Raw genomic sequence first — 15,014 nt, forward strand, 5'->3', positions numbered from 1 at the left:
TTTATACGCGTAGGTAATAAAAATGCAATATAATTCCAATACACTTATAAATGCTTCAAGTCGAGTAGGGATAAGAGCAAAGTTTGGATTGCAGCAAGCCCCCAGGCAAACGTATCAAACCAAATTTGACTGCAAATGTCGCTAAGGATTGAATTTGGTGCTTCTGGCATTTATGGATTTGTTTGAACAACAGAAGAGAGGAGGAGATGGAGCAACTTGGAAAAGTTGAAGAAATTTTTATTTGATTTTATATCTTGTTAATATTATTTTATAAGAAAATAAAAGCAATTTTAAAGTCGATTTCTCTTGCGATTAATTCATTGGAAGTGAATAAGAGTGGAATTTCATTTGAAGTTGCCAATACGATTCCGTTATATATAATACATATGTATAACTGTAAATGTATGTATGTATGTAAATGTATGTGTATACATGTACATACTTATAAAATGCCATTAAATTGGATTTCTCACACAAACACTAATTAATCAGCTGGATATTAATTAAACAACCGCAATTCGTAAATGAGCACAAGTTGAGGAAAGTGTTTGCGGTGTGGCCACTCTGTGAAACTCTTAAATATTGTGGGAAAAATATGTTCGCTGCTTTATTAATCCCAGCATTCCCAGGAGCCATTTGACCGCATTTGATCTGTCGCTTTAATTGCTGTGAGTGCAACGATTTAAGTTGACATCCGTCCGTTAAATGTTCAACAAAAGCTCTGGCCTTAAATATTATTATAGAATGGCATGTGTGGGGGTGTGTGGGTGTCCTTTAGATATTGCCACAAAATGAAGTTTTTCATAATTTACAACCTCATTGACGATATTGTTATGGCTATCATATGGCGCCAGCGCAGCCCGTTATTAAACATAAAAATAAATTAATAAAAGCAGCATGTCATCGTGCGCACACACACACACACACACATTCACGCATACTCATACACATAAGCCCTTGCATTAAGCGACTGGCAGTTAATGTTCTCAGCGCAAATATTTTAACGATGTCATACAATGTTTTTCAAAGAGACATCTCGATTCAGTTTCACGCTTGCAGGATATTTAATAGCAGAAATATGGCTGAAACTCATTCAAGTTTATCGGTAGATAGCGAGAGCATATGCAGCGCGCCTCATAAAATTATATAGTGCAAGCCACTGACGGTGCCGCTAAGCCGTTATCATATTCCATATACATTCATGGCAGGCGAAAATTTAAGCCATACCAAATTGCATGGCTGCGCTTGATGGCGCCTTAAAACTACTCTCAAAGTACTTGGGCCAATCAATTGCAATATGATTTCCCAGTTTTAATTAACGAACTTTGATCAAAAAATATTTAATCAGTATTAGTTCAGCGCCAACTTTGATGGAAACATAAGCAGCATCATTCCATCCACGCTGTCTCACTCATGCGCAAAATTCTCATTTATATTAATTACGTTATCGCTGCCAGGCGAACAAACTCAATAAGCGGATACAAGCAACACAGCCATATCGTATGGACACTGCACAATCAAGAAATTAGCAACTGCTCTGCGCTCATTCCTGCCCAGTTATCGCTTAATTAGAGTGATGCGAGTCCAAAGAGAAAGGCCTTCAAATTTCTGAAGTATTTAACTATACCTTTCAGTTTGCCACCCAGAAATATCAAAGTTAATATGCATTATCCGAAAGGATGAGCTGCCTAATACCACGTATTTATTTCACTTTGAATTTACCAAGAGTTCAGTTGATTTTTAAGGAAATTTATAGATCACAACTAATTGGAAAAGATCAAATCAAGAATTTTCCTTTGCCTAGAGCAGACTAAATAAATTTCTCAGCTATGTTTACCTTTTACTTTACAGGGTATGCAAGCTGGGCCTCCCAAAAACTATGCTCCAAATGAGTATAGAGTAAATGCAAATAGAGCAGCTGGGCTCTACGTGGAGGAGAAGCTGGAAAATAATAACAATTTCTGGGCTAAAGGCAGGACCCACAAAATATTTGTGAGGTGCACATTTGTGGAAATTGCTGGCGCCCATGAGGGTCACACGACCAGATATCCCATTCAGATGTACTAAAAATGTCAACGATGCAAATTGGAAAAGCCTCGAGTATACTCTAGCCTAGCCTCAATGCCTAGCGAGTGAGTGGGAGGGAAGTGAAATGGGCGCATATGCAAATGAAATGTGAAACTGATAAATTTTCAATTAAATTGCTGCTTGCTACACCGGCGCAAAGTCAAGTGGGCAGTAGAAAGGGACAAGCGAGGTGAAAGAGCGCACACACACACACTCAAGAGAGGAAGGGACTGAGTGTATCTGATCGTTCAATTACGAAATTAAATTTTTAGAAGCGACAAACCCAAACCAAAATAATGCAAAAAGAAAATGAAATATTTTTCAGGGAAAATATTATTTAAGGGTTACTCAACAAACAGTCTGACCCTTTTTTTATTAGGAATTTTAGGTCGGTTGCGGCAATTGGATAGACGCTTGAGTAAATACATAAAATGCCCACGCAAATCAAACACAGACAGGGTATTACTTAAAGCTATTTTTGTATTTATTTTGCATACTTTTCTGCATGTGGCAATTAACACGAACCAAAAATAAAGAGACTAAATACTAATAAAGAAAAGAAAAAATAGATAAGTTAAGTAAATATTAAAATAGAATGGACATATGTATATTAATAGAAAAATCAAAAATTAAATTTGTTAATATATATATATAATAAAATAATATATAATACCTTTTAATAGAAATGCCCGACCCAAAAATAAAATAATAATATTTAGTTTAAATATATATTTTTATACTAAAACCCTAAAAGTAGTCTTAACCTCTACCAATGTGTATTTCTTTTATATAAATATAAAAATAAATAAAATAATTTTTTCTACAGTTCGTTGTGGTGTTAAGTACTTGACAGCTTAAACTAAATTAATAGAGTTTTTATTTTTTAAATTAATTTGTAAAATCGAGCGCCTAACACAATTAAAAAACTGTCAGCCGATAACCGCATCAATCAAATTTAATTATTTATAGTTAGTAAAATACCACCATCAATTATAATAGTAAACAGAGCCGCAAATTTATTAGGACCCGCTGGAGCACAGGTATCGCATTTCTGTTGCCTTTCAGCTGCCTCGAGCGCTCAATTGTGCGTAAAAATTATAAAATTTAATTAACGCATGGAAATTGAGCCCCAGTGAAAAGAGAGAGAGAGTGAGAGAGAAAACCCAGCAAAAAGGGGGGCTAGCAACAGCAACAGTTGGTTCGATTACGGAAAAAAGGGGTCGGGCACAGCGTGTGGGTTAACCTTTTTATGCAAATCGCTGTGCAGCACCTTTAAAGTGTGTGGGCTTTACACCTGCTGCGTGCGGCGAGCGGGAACAGAGAGCAGAGCGGAGACAGTGAATTGTCGAGTAGCTGAAGAGACAACTGCTCGAGAGCAGACACAATTTAATTGACAATTGTTTGTCGTCTGCGGTGGTTGTTCTCCCCGGGCTCAATTGGAGCTCGCGCAGCTGTGACCGGCAGCATGACCAGCGCTTAAATGGATATTTATTCATGTGGCACCCCTTGTCAATGGTTTGCAGCCCTCCTAATACTAGCCCTCCCAACCAGACAGCCCCACACAAGAGAGGGTGATGCAGAGAGCGAGAGGGAGAGACTTGACACCAGCTATAGGCTATAGGCAATGACACAGCAAGGGGGACATGAATTTATGCGTGGACGCGTCAAAATTGTGGGCGAGCTTTTAAGAGGCGAAAGAGAGAGAGAGAGAGAGAGAGAGAGAGAGAGAGAGATTGGGCAGTGAACGCTTGGGCTGATGATACGTGCTGCGTGTTGTGCCTAGGCAAATGAAGCAAATACGCACACATACGCATAAGCATCGAAGTGTGTGTGTGTGTATGCGTGTTTTATTGGGTTTTTTCAAGCATATTGCATACATCATGGAAATCAATTTCATTAGCTGCATTAATTGTGCAACATCGCACTAAGTGCTGCATTTAAGTATTCAATTTTTGAGGGTTCGAACTTTACATTTATATGATATATATGAGGTCAGTTGGTTACAGTTCGTTGGCTTGCTGACAAATTGAAATGAAACAGCAATTTGTATTGATTTATACTGATATGTAATTTCAACTTTCACATATTACTTGACATATACATATGTATGTCTTTTGTATGTAATTTATCATCACGCTGTTCTAATAACACTTGTTTGTACTCCAACACTCCAGTCCTGTAAACACATCAGTGTTTGAAGCTATATAAAATTAAATGTTTCTCGGAATAAAATCTGTATATGTGTGTGTAATATGTAATATATGAATATTTTAAATGGTATATACAAGAAAAAATTAAACATATTATTGATTGATTTGATTGATTGATTTCTTAAATAATTTTTACTACCCCTACTCGCAAGAGGACTACTTCCCGCCAGATTATTAAGAAGACTTAAGAGGCTAAAGCCTTGCTGCCTCTTAAACTATTGGACATCAATAAGACCTCCATCACTTGAAATCCCCATAGCTCGGTATGGGGTTTGGTTCTTTTTTTTTTATAGTACTATTTGTGATGTACAGGTTCTACACTTAATAATTATAAAAAAATAAATTTTCAAAAAATTATAATAATAGTAATAATAAATATTATTATTATTCCTACCATTTACGGTTTTCATATGATTATTAGATTAATATGGGCAGAAGCCCCTATTCAGATTGCTAAGCAAAAAAAAAAGTTATCCAACACGAAAAAATCGAATCTGCACTGAAAACATGGCTGCTTCTCGAAATTCTCAATGCAAACGCATACACTCACATGCATATGCATGCCATTGCAATGGTATTCCACACACAAACGTATTAATTACAGCGTGTGTGTGTGTATGTGTGTGAGCTTGGAGAGGGCTTAACGGCAGTAGAAGGCCAGGCATGTAAATTAACGCTGTCAAAGTTGCCACTTGCAACTTCGGTGGCAACAAGTGCAGCTCGTAACGTGCTTTACCGCCTTTTCTCCTCCCCTCTATCCCTTTATCCCCACAATGCAGCGCAACGGCTCTTGTGCCACGCTCCATTGCATAATTGACGTAACAAAGGTTGGGCTGGCTGTAGGGTGGACCAACATTGACGGCTTCACACAATAGTGGGTAACGCAATATGCGCGTTAGGCGATTAAACTGCGTGCGAAGCCCTCCTCTGTACCCCGTCTGAGGGGTCCACTTTAAGTCCGGCCACGCGCTTGCCTAATTGAGCTATGCCAGCTATTTAAGCAGTTAATTAAGCTTGAGCAAAAAGTTACGTTACCTTGGCACCCAAAAGCCATATTCACTCAGTCACATTCGCACACGCACACACTCTCACACACACATGCAACAAAGTGCCATTGCACACAGGCAAAAATCCAATCAAACTGCCTCAAAACTTCTCTCACGGTTTTGTTAGCATTATTTGCGATGCTTAATCAAAGAGCCTTAAGGCAATTTGAGCAAAAATAAAAAAGTGACGAAGAAGAAAAGTAGAAGCTGCCGAAGCTTCAATGCACTAGAAGTTCAAGCAAAAGTATATTGCGCAGATCAAATAAGTTAAATGTATTTCCTTTCGTTTACTAGCCATATTAAATTAATTTTATTTTCTTTAAAAATATTCAAATTTTCCATAGCTCATTTTCCAACACTGGCTACGTCTCCTCTCTGGCTTAAATATTCTCTGCTTTCATATTCATTTTTTAATATAAATCATAATAGATTAAAGATAAAAACCGTTTTTAATGAAAAATGTTATTCATTTCCTAGCCTAATTTAACTGAAATATATACCAATAACATAAAATACTTTTCCTTTTTCTAATACATATTTCTTTATTGGCACCGAGTCTCAGAAACATTAATTTGACATCAACCAAAGTACGCAAATACCCAAAGCAATATAAGGGAACTAAACGTAATACCACTTTACTCGGTTTCTATTTTATGGTCTGCCTCTGCTATGCCCAATTCCACATCATACTCTACCCGAGTCAAGTCTATTCAAATCGAAATTGGAGAGAGTCTCGTGCTAACGTCGCACAAAAATTTTAAATTACATTTTGGCTTTACGTTTGACGCTGCGTTTTCTACTTCGGTGATTGTCAGGATGGGCGATTATGTAATGGGCGTGGCATGCTTCATTGGGTCAGTTGGGTAAATTTAGTGCAAGGCAATTGCAATTAGGCGAAATTCGCTGCATATTCCGTGGCGTTAAATTTTCCGTGTGCAATTAAAATTTTGGTTTCGGCCAAGAAATTCGCCGAGCCAGTTATATTTTTTTTCTCTTGGCTGCCGACCGACCAAAGGCAGAAATCAGGCGAGGGGAGAGAGGGGTTGGGGTTTTCCTAATGAGTTGGCTGCGCGCTGAGGTCACAAAGTTAAATGGTAGAAAAAAGTGTTTTATAATTTCCCTGAACATTTTAAACGAAATTCAACCTCTAATAGCAATCCGACCAACAGCGTAAAGTTTTTAACAACATATTTCTGTGAACAGATTAAATGAAATTCCCAAAAATTTAAATATAACATAATTTAGTTAGAAAATATTTCTCCTATAAAGTTTAGTTTGATTGGAATAATTAACTAAATTTAGTTATCAAATGAGAAAAATTACTACACTTACCTTCAAAACAAAACGCAATGGCAATCAAGTAGCGCTGCAAGGAGAAGAAATGAAACAACTTCGTTAAAAACATGTAGGAAGCATAAGGAAATATCAACACCACAAAAAATAGATACAAATTCAAGTTGTCAAGCAATTTTTAAAGACTTTTTATGCATTTTTTAAGAGCATAATTACGAAACAGTGCTCTTTTCTCAAAAGACGGGCAAATGGGCAAATGGCGCAGCTCTCGCCCATCTGGGATGACAGCCATTTTATGGTTAATGGCAGCCCAATGAAACCGTAAAACGGCGAGCCCCCAGTTGCTGCCCGCTTTGAAATATGCTCCGCCTTCCCTTACACACACATACACACACACACACGCACAAAGTTACAAAAAGTATCTCAATAGCCGCATATCTATGGCAAATGGCTTGCATATTAAAAATGACAAAAATACAAAGCTAAAGAACAAAAGAAATAAAACTTTAAGGCTAGACAAAGCAGAAATACCCTAACTGGGAAAAACTTTTCTCATTTATGGTATCTATTTAAAAAAATCTAAAATTAAAATATGAATATAATGAGATGAATACAATTTTAAGTAAGCGAAAAAAAAATACCTTTGCTTCTATCTATTAATATGCTCTCATTATAATGAATATTAAAATCGTTTGTATGCAATATGTAATATGTTATAAGTATGCAATAAGTATGTAATATGCATGTAATCTAACATAAAAATTTTGTTGTCATGTTAAATTTATTTTTATTAATATTTATTGAAATTGGTCTTGATCCGAACCACAGAAGCTGAACTCCATAGCTACCCTATTATTTGCCCAGAGTGCGATATATTCATTTTTAATGACTTAAACATTTCACGACCATTGTTATACCCTCTGCTCTCTGAATATAAAAGTAGAGCAGTTAAAAAGCGTTGACAACCAAATGCTAAATTCATCAATGACAACGTAAAAGATGTGAAGGATGTTACTGCTGATCCTCCATGGCGTTCCTTTATTCAGCTCTTCCCCCGCCATTCGCTGTGCCCGCGGGCTAGCGAAAGAATGCTGATGTTGGCTGTAAAAAATATCGCAACTTTTTTCGAATTATTGATACCTTATCCATCACTCTAAAAAAAAAAAAAAAGCGAGGAAGGTACTTTGGCAGCTGCCGCAATCGATGATATTTAAAGAGTCAAGAGGAGGACAGTGAATACAGTTTTAACTACCTCTACAAAAAATTAACATTTTTATTCAAGCAAAATGAAGTGTAAACCAAATTGAACGCTTTTTTGCTAAATGTCGTTTTTAATGCGAAGTTTTTACAACGGAATATATATTCCGAAACGTGTTTTAAGACAATCAGAATTGTAAATCGGTAAAAAAATAGTTATAGATGTATATAATATTTAATAAAAAAAATATTTAAGTTTAAAACTATTAAAATCTATATTAAAAAGTTTAAAAAATATATTTAAAAATGTATATAAAGATTTTATATTGACATTGACATGGAACTTAGACAAAGTCGATGCTAATGATAATTTGATTTACTGCTAATTGAAATAGAAATGTATTATAAATGCAAAATTCTCAGTTTAGACAATGAGAAAATTATTCAACTTTGAATTTATAATTCATTTTAATTAACTGCATACCTATTCGACTCAATTAATTATGAAAAGGCAATAATAGGTAATAGGCTTTACTGTTGCCTACACTGTTTCCAGTTGAGAGATGCTTGACTTGCTTCCAATTGGCCAAGTGCAAGACAAGGCATCTCATTGAAGCCAAAATTCAATAAAACAGACTTAACTAACTCAAGCCAAGCTAGCTTGTGATAAAAGACAAACATATATGTATACATATATACAGAATTACTGATTGCGGCTGGCCGCTTTAAATTACAGGCATAGCTCTGTAAAAAAATGAATCCAATGTTCTGGAAAGGCCACAACTAATTTGGTAATGGAGAAGCCACTAGCCTTCTTTATGGCCAGAGAAAAACTTAATTGGGCAAAATGAGACCAACTCAAAGTTGGCTAACGGCGTAGTGCAAATCATAAATACAAATTCAAAAGGCCGTGAATCACTAAAAGAACAAACGCGTCTGCTGCAGCCATAAAGGTTTATTCACTTTTGCGGCAAGTTTCGCGAGAAGTAAAAAAAAAATGAAAAAAAAAATAACTTGAATGTGAGAAATACGAGAGGAATGAAAACAATCCAGAAAGACTGTTTAAAGAATGCAAAGTTAAAGCCATAATCGAGGGAACGCGGTAATAGTGAGCTAATAAACTGAAAGACTGGATGAGCGATGGAGGAGCTCAGCAAAAAATGAGAAAATAAAAGTTTATTCAAGGCGAAATGTAGAAGAAGGTAGAAACTCCTAGGGAAATGCTGTTGAATTTTTTTATTATCATTAGCAAGTTCCTTAGTTTAATAAGCTGTAAATGGCGAAGCAGAGAATACTTGAATAATCCTTTGCTGAAAATAGAACGAAGTTTTCAACTACGGCTGGAATATTTGACATATGTATAATAATATAACTCGTTGAATCTTTGAATAATGATGATATAACTGCTTCATTTATGAATAAAAATTACCTTGAATATACTTATTTTAAAAAATTTAACTAAACAAAACGCCAAAACGCCGCTTTAAATGCGAACTGAAGATAAGCAAGACCACAGAAGTGGGCCATTTATATGCTAGCCTCACATTAGGCATTCTCCCAATTGCCTTAATTTCGTTTTAAGCAGTGGGCATGGTGGCGGCCCACCCACTGATATGAATGAGCTATTTAGGGTGATGTTCGCGCTAATGTCACACATGCTCTTGAGCTGTCAGCTCATGGCTAGATGGATCAGCAAATTGCAGGGGACATATCTAGTTAATTATGCATGCAAATTCATTTTATTAACATTGTTCAAATTATATTTGCTGCCTTCCCACTGCCGTGCATGTGAAGTGGCCCCAGGGGTGCGAAAGAGGCGTTCATATGAGCCGTTCTCAAATAATAAAACCTTAGAATTTGAATTAATCAACATCCAGATTGCTTGGGGCAATGCAAAGATAATGCTAATAACTGTTTAATGTGAAGAATTAACGAGTGTCTCAAGATGAAATCGGATATAGTTCGTTGACGTTAACATTAATGATCTAGTTTATATGAACGAACTATAACATTCATTTATAACTTTCTTCTCTTCTATTATTTTCTTTATGTTTTTAACTCTATTCAGAACTGCTAGAAAATATTATAATATTAAAAATAAAATAATAATGAAAATCATAATAATCAGTATATAATTAATAATAATATCCTTTTATAGCTTAATCTTTATAAACTAAATACTATAAAACCTTGTAATTATTTTCTGATAAACAATACTTAAACTTGGTTTCATTTTATTGAAACACCTTTAGCTATTAAACGATCATTCATATATTTCTTAGACGAACCATGAACTAGCTTCCTTTCTTCGAGCTTTCTTAAGTAGAAAACAGAAATGTCTTCCTTTTTCATACTCTGCTTTCCGCATCTTAAGTGTTATTGCCTTATGCTAATTACATTTTTCTTTTCCACTTTCTACTCTTCACGCTTCCTCTCTCTCCTTTAGTATGAGTCCTTTCTCTTCCTTGCAGTTTAGCCTCTGGCCACACTGAGCTTGGCATCGAGTAACATTGTTAATGCTATTTGACCATTTTCTCAGTATTACTTTACGCTAACCCATCTACTCTCAATTCCAAGAAATTAGATCTGAACTTTTTTCTGTTTACAATATTTACAAAATATTTCCGTATTATGTTAAGCAAAATCTACGCCCATAGCTCGAAGCGAAAAATGTTACCATAAAACCTAAACAGAGGCAAAGAATCACAAAGGTAGCCATGCAATAAATCTTCCAGTTATTGTTTTATGGATAGCTTTCAGGCAAAAGTCCTGGACAATCAAAGGCTCACCAGTTTTTCGGGTAGCTCGATTTCTTTTCGTATGCCTCTTTGTGAGCACACTTGAAACTTGTTACCCAAGTACCGCTTGAAAATGTTTCAACATTCGCTCCAAAAAAGGTAACGAAGCATTAAATTGAAAGACCACTCCCCTCAAAGGCCCCAACGAACGAGCAAATTGCTTACCTTAAGCTTTAGCCGTTTATAGTGTACATACCTTTACGCATGCACACATACATACACACCCATTGTATATATGTATATACATTTTTATATGGTTCAACTTTTGCTAAAGCTTTATTATTATATTATTCGCATTGTTGTTGCTCGTTCGAGTCGAGGTCCGGAGCGGGGGAACAGCAGCAAGAGTAAAATTAGTTCAGTTCAGTTCAGTTCAGTCAAAAAAAAAAAACACACAAAAACATATTGTTCAAATGAGCTAAGTTTTAACCTGATTTTTAGATGCCACGCAGCTTTTGGATTCCATTCTAGCATAGTGTACTTGCATATTAAAAATATTTAATAATAATTTGAAAAATACTGTTTGAGAGCTAATGAAAACATTCGAGTGTATCTCAAATTAAATTCACTTTAGAAATAATTTCCTTCTTTTAAAGGTTTACATGTTCTACTAATAAGTTATCGATTATTAACATAAATATTGCCCAACACTCTTTAAGATTGCTCAACACTTTGAAATGAAGACATAAGTATTTTCTTTAGAGGGAAATCATTTAATATTTAAATCTAGATTAATCTGACTTCATTTGCTTATGCTCAAAGGAAGTAAGCAGATTTATATAACATTTTACACACAAATCGACACAAGAGGCAAATTTCATTGCCTGTCTGTCATATAATATATGTTATGCACAAAATGAAGTGTCGACAGCCCAATGACAAAGCCACAGGCAATTATGCTCGAGCCGAGGCTGGCTGCTCAGAACATCTACATATGTATTTGTGCAAATAATTATTTGCTGGCTCTGTCATTTTGAGAGCAAGCGCCCGAAAGCCTCAAAGTCCATTTGCCAACTCCAGCCGGCTTATGGAGGCTTTATCAAATCTGCTTAGTATTTACTTTCGACACTGGATGACCACATTGACCAGCCAGCCAGCAACTGCAGCTGATGCCCGCACAACCAGAACTGCCGCCCCCGACGTACTCGCCCTTGCCTTCTACGAAATAATAATAACAATAATTTACTATGCGATGCAATGCCATAAAATACAAGTAAAGCAAAGTTAAGTTTTGGCCACAGCCAGGAGGCATTCGTTGCTATCTGTGGGCCAAAGGCCGCGCCAGGCTTGCCCTGGCCAAGCTCCAAATGGACCATAAAAATGTTGCCTAATTAGCCAGCAATTGTTGTGGGCAGCTGGGCAGGAAAGGGCTTACAATCGTTCGGTTTGCATTCAAATATTTGCCTGAACCAGAGAGAGATGCACTAGTAGAGGAAATTGCCAAATAAATATTTGGCCTTACATGGAGGCCTATGCAAATCAAATTAGAGAACCAATTTGTATTCTATATAATATTTGAACTAAGAGAAATTTTGTCGAAGATTAGTTTGCTGTTGAAGCTGTTGAATTGAGCGTGAATCGAAAATGCTCATCACATACCTAAGTTTTCTACACTATATAAATACTATACACACTATAAATACTACTAATAAATATAAATACTATAAATACTATATAAATAAATTAAATCAAATAAACTTTTAAAACATAATTCTCAAGTCTGAATCGAATTTCTGTTAGAGGCTCCCACATATAAATTTCTTAGAATTTCAACCAATTTTGTCTTGCACAAGGCGAATCTCTTGTTCATCTTAATTAAAAGCGAGCTCAAACTAAATTATCTGAAGCTGTTAATTGAGCATAATTATTGGGCTAACTAAGAACCGAAATTGAAATTCCCACTATAGAGTCTAGAAGCTACGTTCGTCAGCTCAGTTAAATGCAACCTGAGTGAAAAACAAATTGTGTCACGTGATGCGGCACTAACGCGTCGCAGAGTAAAGTCAGCTCAAATTTGATTATGTGTGCAGCAATGCAGCCGCAAGATGACACTCCAACACATACACACACACACACACACACACATAGTTGTTTATATAAAACTATAGGTAAGGCTCGAAATCTGTTAAGGACTAACGGCAGAGCTGCCAGAGCAGACTGACAGAGAGACAGCCAAGGCAGTCAACAGCTGCGGCTGCAGGCAATTTTCTCTGCATTCGTTGCAAACAAACTAACCAAATGCAGTTATCCACTTCTCTAGAGACCTGCCTCCGCCTAAACCCTTTTTGGGTGCTTGTAACGCAAGCAACGGTTAAATGTTTTCATTTTCATGCCTCTATGGCTGCTGCACAGCTGGGTTTATGACATCAGGAAACGCACAAAATTTATTTAATTAAAATGTGACTATGTGTGTTTGTGTATGTGTGTGTATATATGTGTTAATTTTTGTTGTGTGTGCACACTAATTGAATTGCAGGCAGTGCCGAAATAAATGAACTAATGTTCGTCTTCGTAACTCTCTCCCACTCACTCTCTATTTCTATCTCCCTCTCTGTGTGTAGTGCACTTCGGATTTTAGCTCTGGGTGTATGTGTTTGTGCGAGTGTCAGGTGCACCACGTCCTAAAATATGCAATGCAAATTCTTTTTAATTAAAACGAATATTTTTTTGTTTTTTTTTTTTTTTTACATGCAAACTACAGACAGCATATCATAATGAAGTGCTAGGCAAACAGGTAAAACTACAAAGGAAAATATAACAGCAATCGACACAAACACACACATACACACACATGCTCATGCGCAACCATATTCTTTTTATTATGTTTCAGGGCCGCTGTCAAACGAATAGAAGATATGTGATATGCGAGCAGTTAGTCTCTTGCCCTTGTTATTGTCATTTAAATGCAAACGATAGCAAAAATGTCACATTTCAATGACAATGAAAATATCAATTACAAATACGTTTTGCATAGCTGCAGGACAAGTATGCTACATGCATATGTATGTGTATGTCCCAGATGCAGGTGCTTATAACGCATACCGGACATATGCATAACATATGAGCTCATGGAATTTAATTAGAGTGCGTTATGTTATGGCATTTTTGCTGGAAATGATTGACAGTTATGGATACAGTTAATTGGCCAATGCCAAACTGAAAATGACCCTGTAAACGAAACGAGGATTATTTATAAATTATATAATATAGATATATTTAGATATGAATATATGACTTCAAATCGTTCAAAATCCAAATCAACCAAAAGTTCTTCAAATACAAAAATGCATAATAAATATATAGAAAATATGAATTATATAATATAAAATATAAAAATTTTATACAATATATAAATAGTATATATATATATATATATACACATATATAAATTACACTATATATATATATATTTTATATATGTACCCAAGTATAATTGATAACAAAACAGGCTGAAGTCTAAAGGCTTTATTTTTATATTTTTTTTTTTAATCAATTAATTTTATTTTACTTATTTAATTTTTTTTTTTTTTTTTTTTTTTTGAGTCTGTAACACAATATAGAAGTTTTTGTACCTCGTATAGCTTCAATAAACATTATTAATATTATGTTTGATGTTTTTTTTTTTTTTTTAAATAGTTTGCCAAAAATTGGCACGCGTGTAACAAAAAAAAACACACACACACACACATACATACAACTCAAGTGCATTTATAAAAGATGCATGCTGAACACTTTTAAGCTCACAAAACCCTTGCATACATTAGGGCTGACAAAACTTTAACTGCACAGACTGACGGACAGGCAGCTGGGGGCGTCGGGGGCGGCCGAGGCGACTGCTCTAGACAGCTACACAGACACTGAGCGACGGAGGCAGTGTCAAAACGGAACTAAAGGGTAAGTGGAAGTGCAGGAGTCGGAGCGCTTAGATAAACAGAACACACTGTATACCGCATGTATAAAGAATTTCAATTTGAGCGGCATTCATACTCAGGCGTTGCACGGACGAATCTCTACGAGTCTCACTGGACGCAGCCATGGCAAAACTATTGTTGCATACATTTAGGTGTTGCAGGCACGTACGCAAGCAGACATTCTCCCACACACTAGTTATGCAATATGGATAGAGCGAGACAGAGACAAACTGAGAGAGAGAGTGCGAGAGCAAGTGCTGTTGGAGTCCAGCAGATTAATGCTGAGTCACGCAGACATCAGCGAGAAGACACAGTGGCAGTGCGAGCCACGACGCGTTGCTTGATTGTATTTTTATTTAATTTGGAGCCAAGGGAAACATAGCGAACACAAAGCTTGCGTGCTGCTGCTCCGCATATACCCATTGGAAATGCAACGCAGGGTATGTGCACGTACCAAAAAAAAAAAAAAAAAAACAACTGGCACGCATGAAG

At 36.0% G+C, this 15,014-nt stretch overlaps 1 protein-coding gene across 6 annotated transcripts in view; it reads right to left on the bottom strand.

The window, feature by feature from the left end:
* Positions 1 to 15,014, bottom strand: part of Fur1 (Furin-like protease 1) — a 173,982-nt gene that overhangs the window by 86,698 nt on the left and 72,270 nt on the right. For all 6 annotated transcript variants that reach the window (XM_018019270.2, XM_089476491.1, XM_089476495.1 and 3 more), the window contains one exon: positions 6,656 to 6,689. The gene's annotated coding sequence lies outside the window, so the exon portion shown is untranslated. The remainder of the gene's footprint in view (positions 1 to 6,655; positions 6,690 to 15,014) is intronic.

Source organism: Drosophila arizonae, chromosome 2 (assembly GCF_054131065.1).
Source record: "Drosophila arizonae isolate 15081-1271.41 chromosome 2, UAZ_ARI_1.0, whole genome shotgun sequence".
NCBI lineage: Eukaryota > Metazoa > Arthropoda > Insecta > Diptera > Drosophilidae > Drosophila > Drosophila arizonae.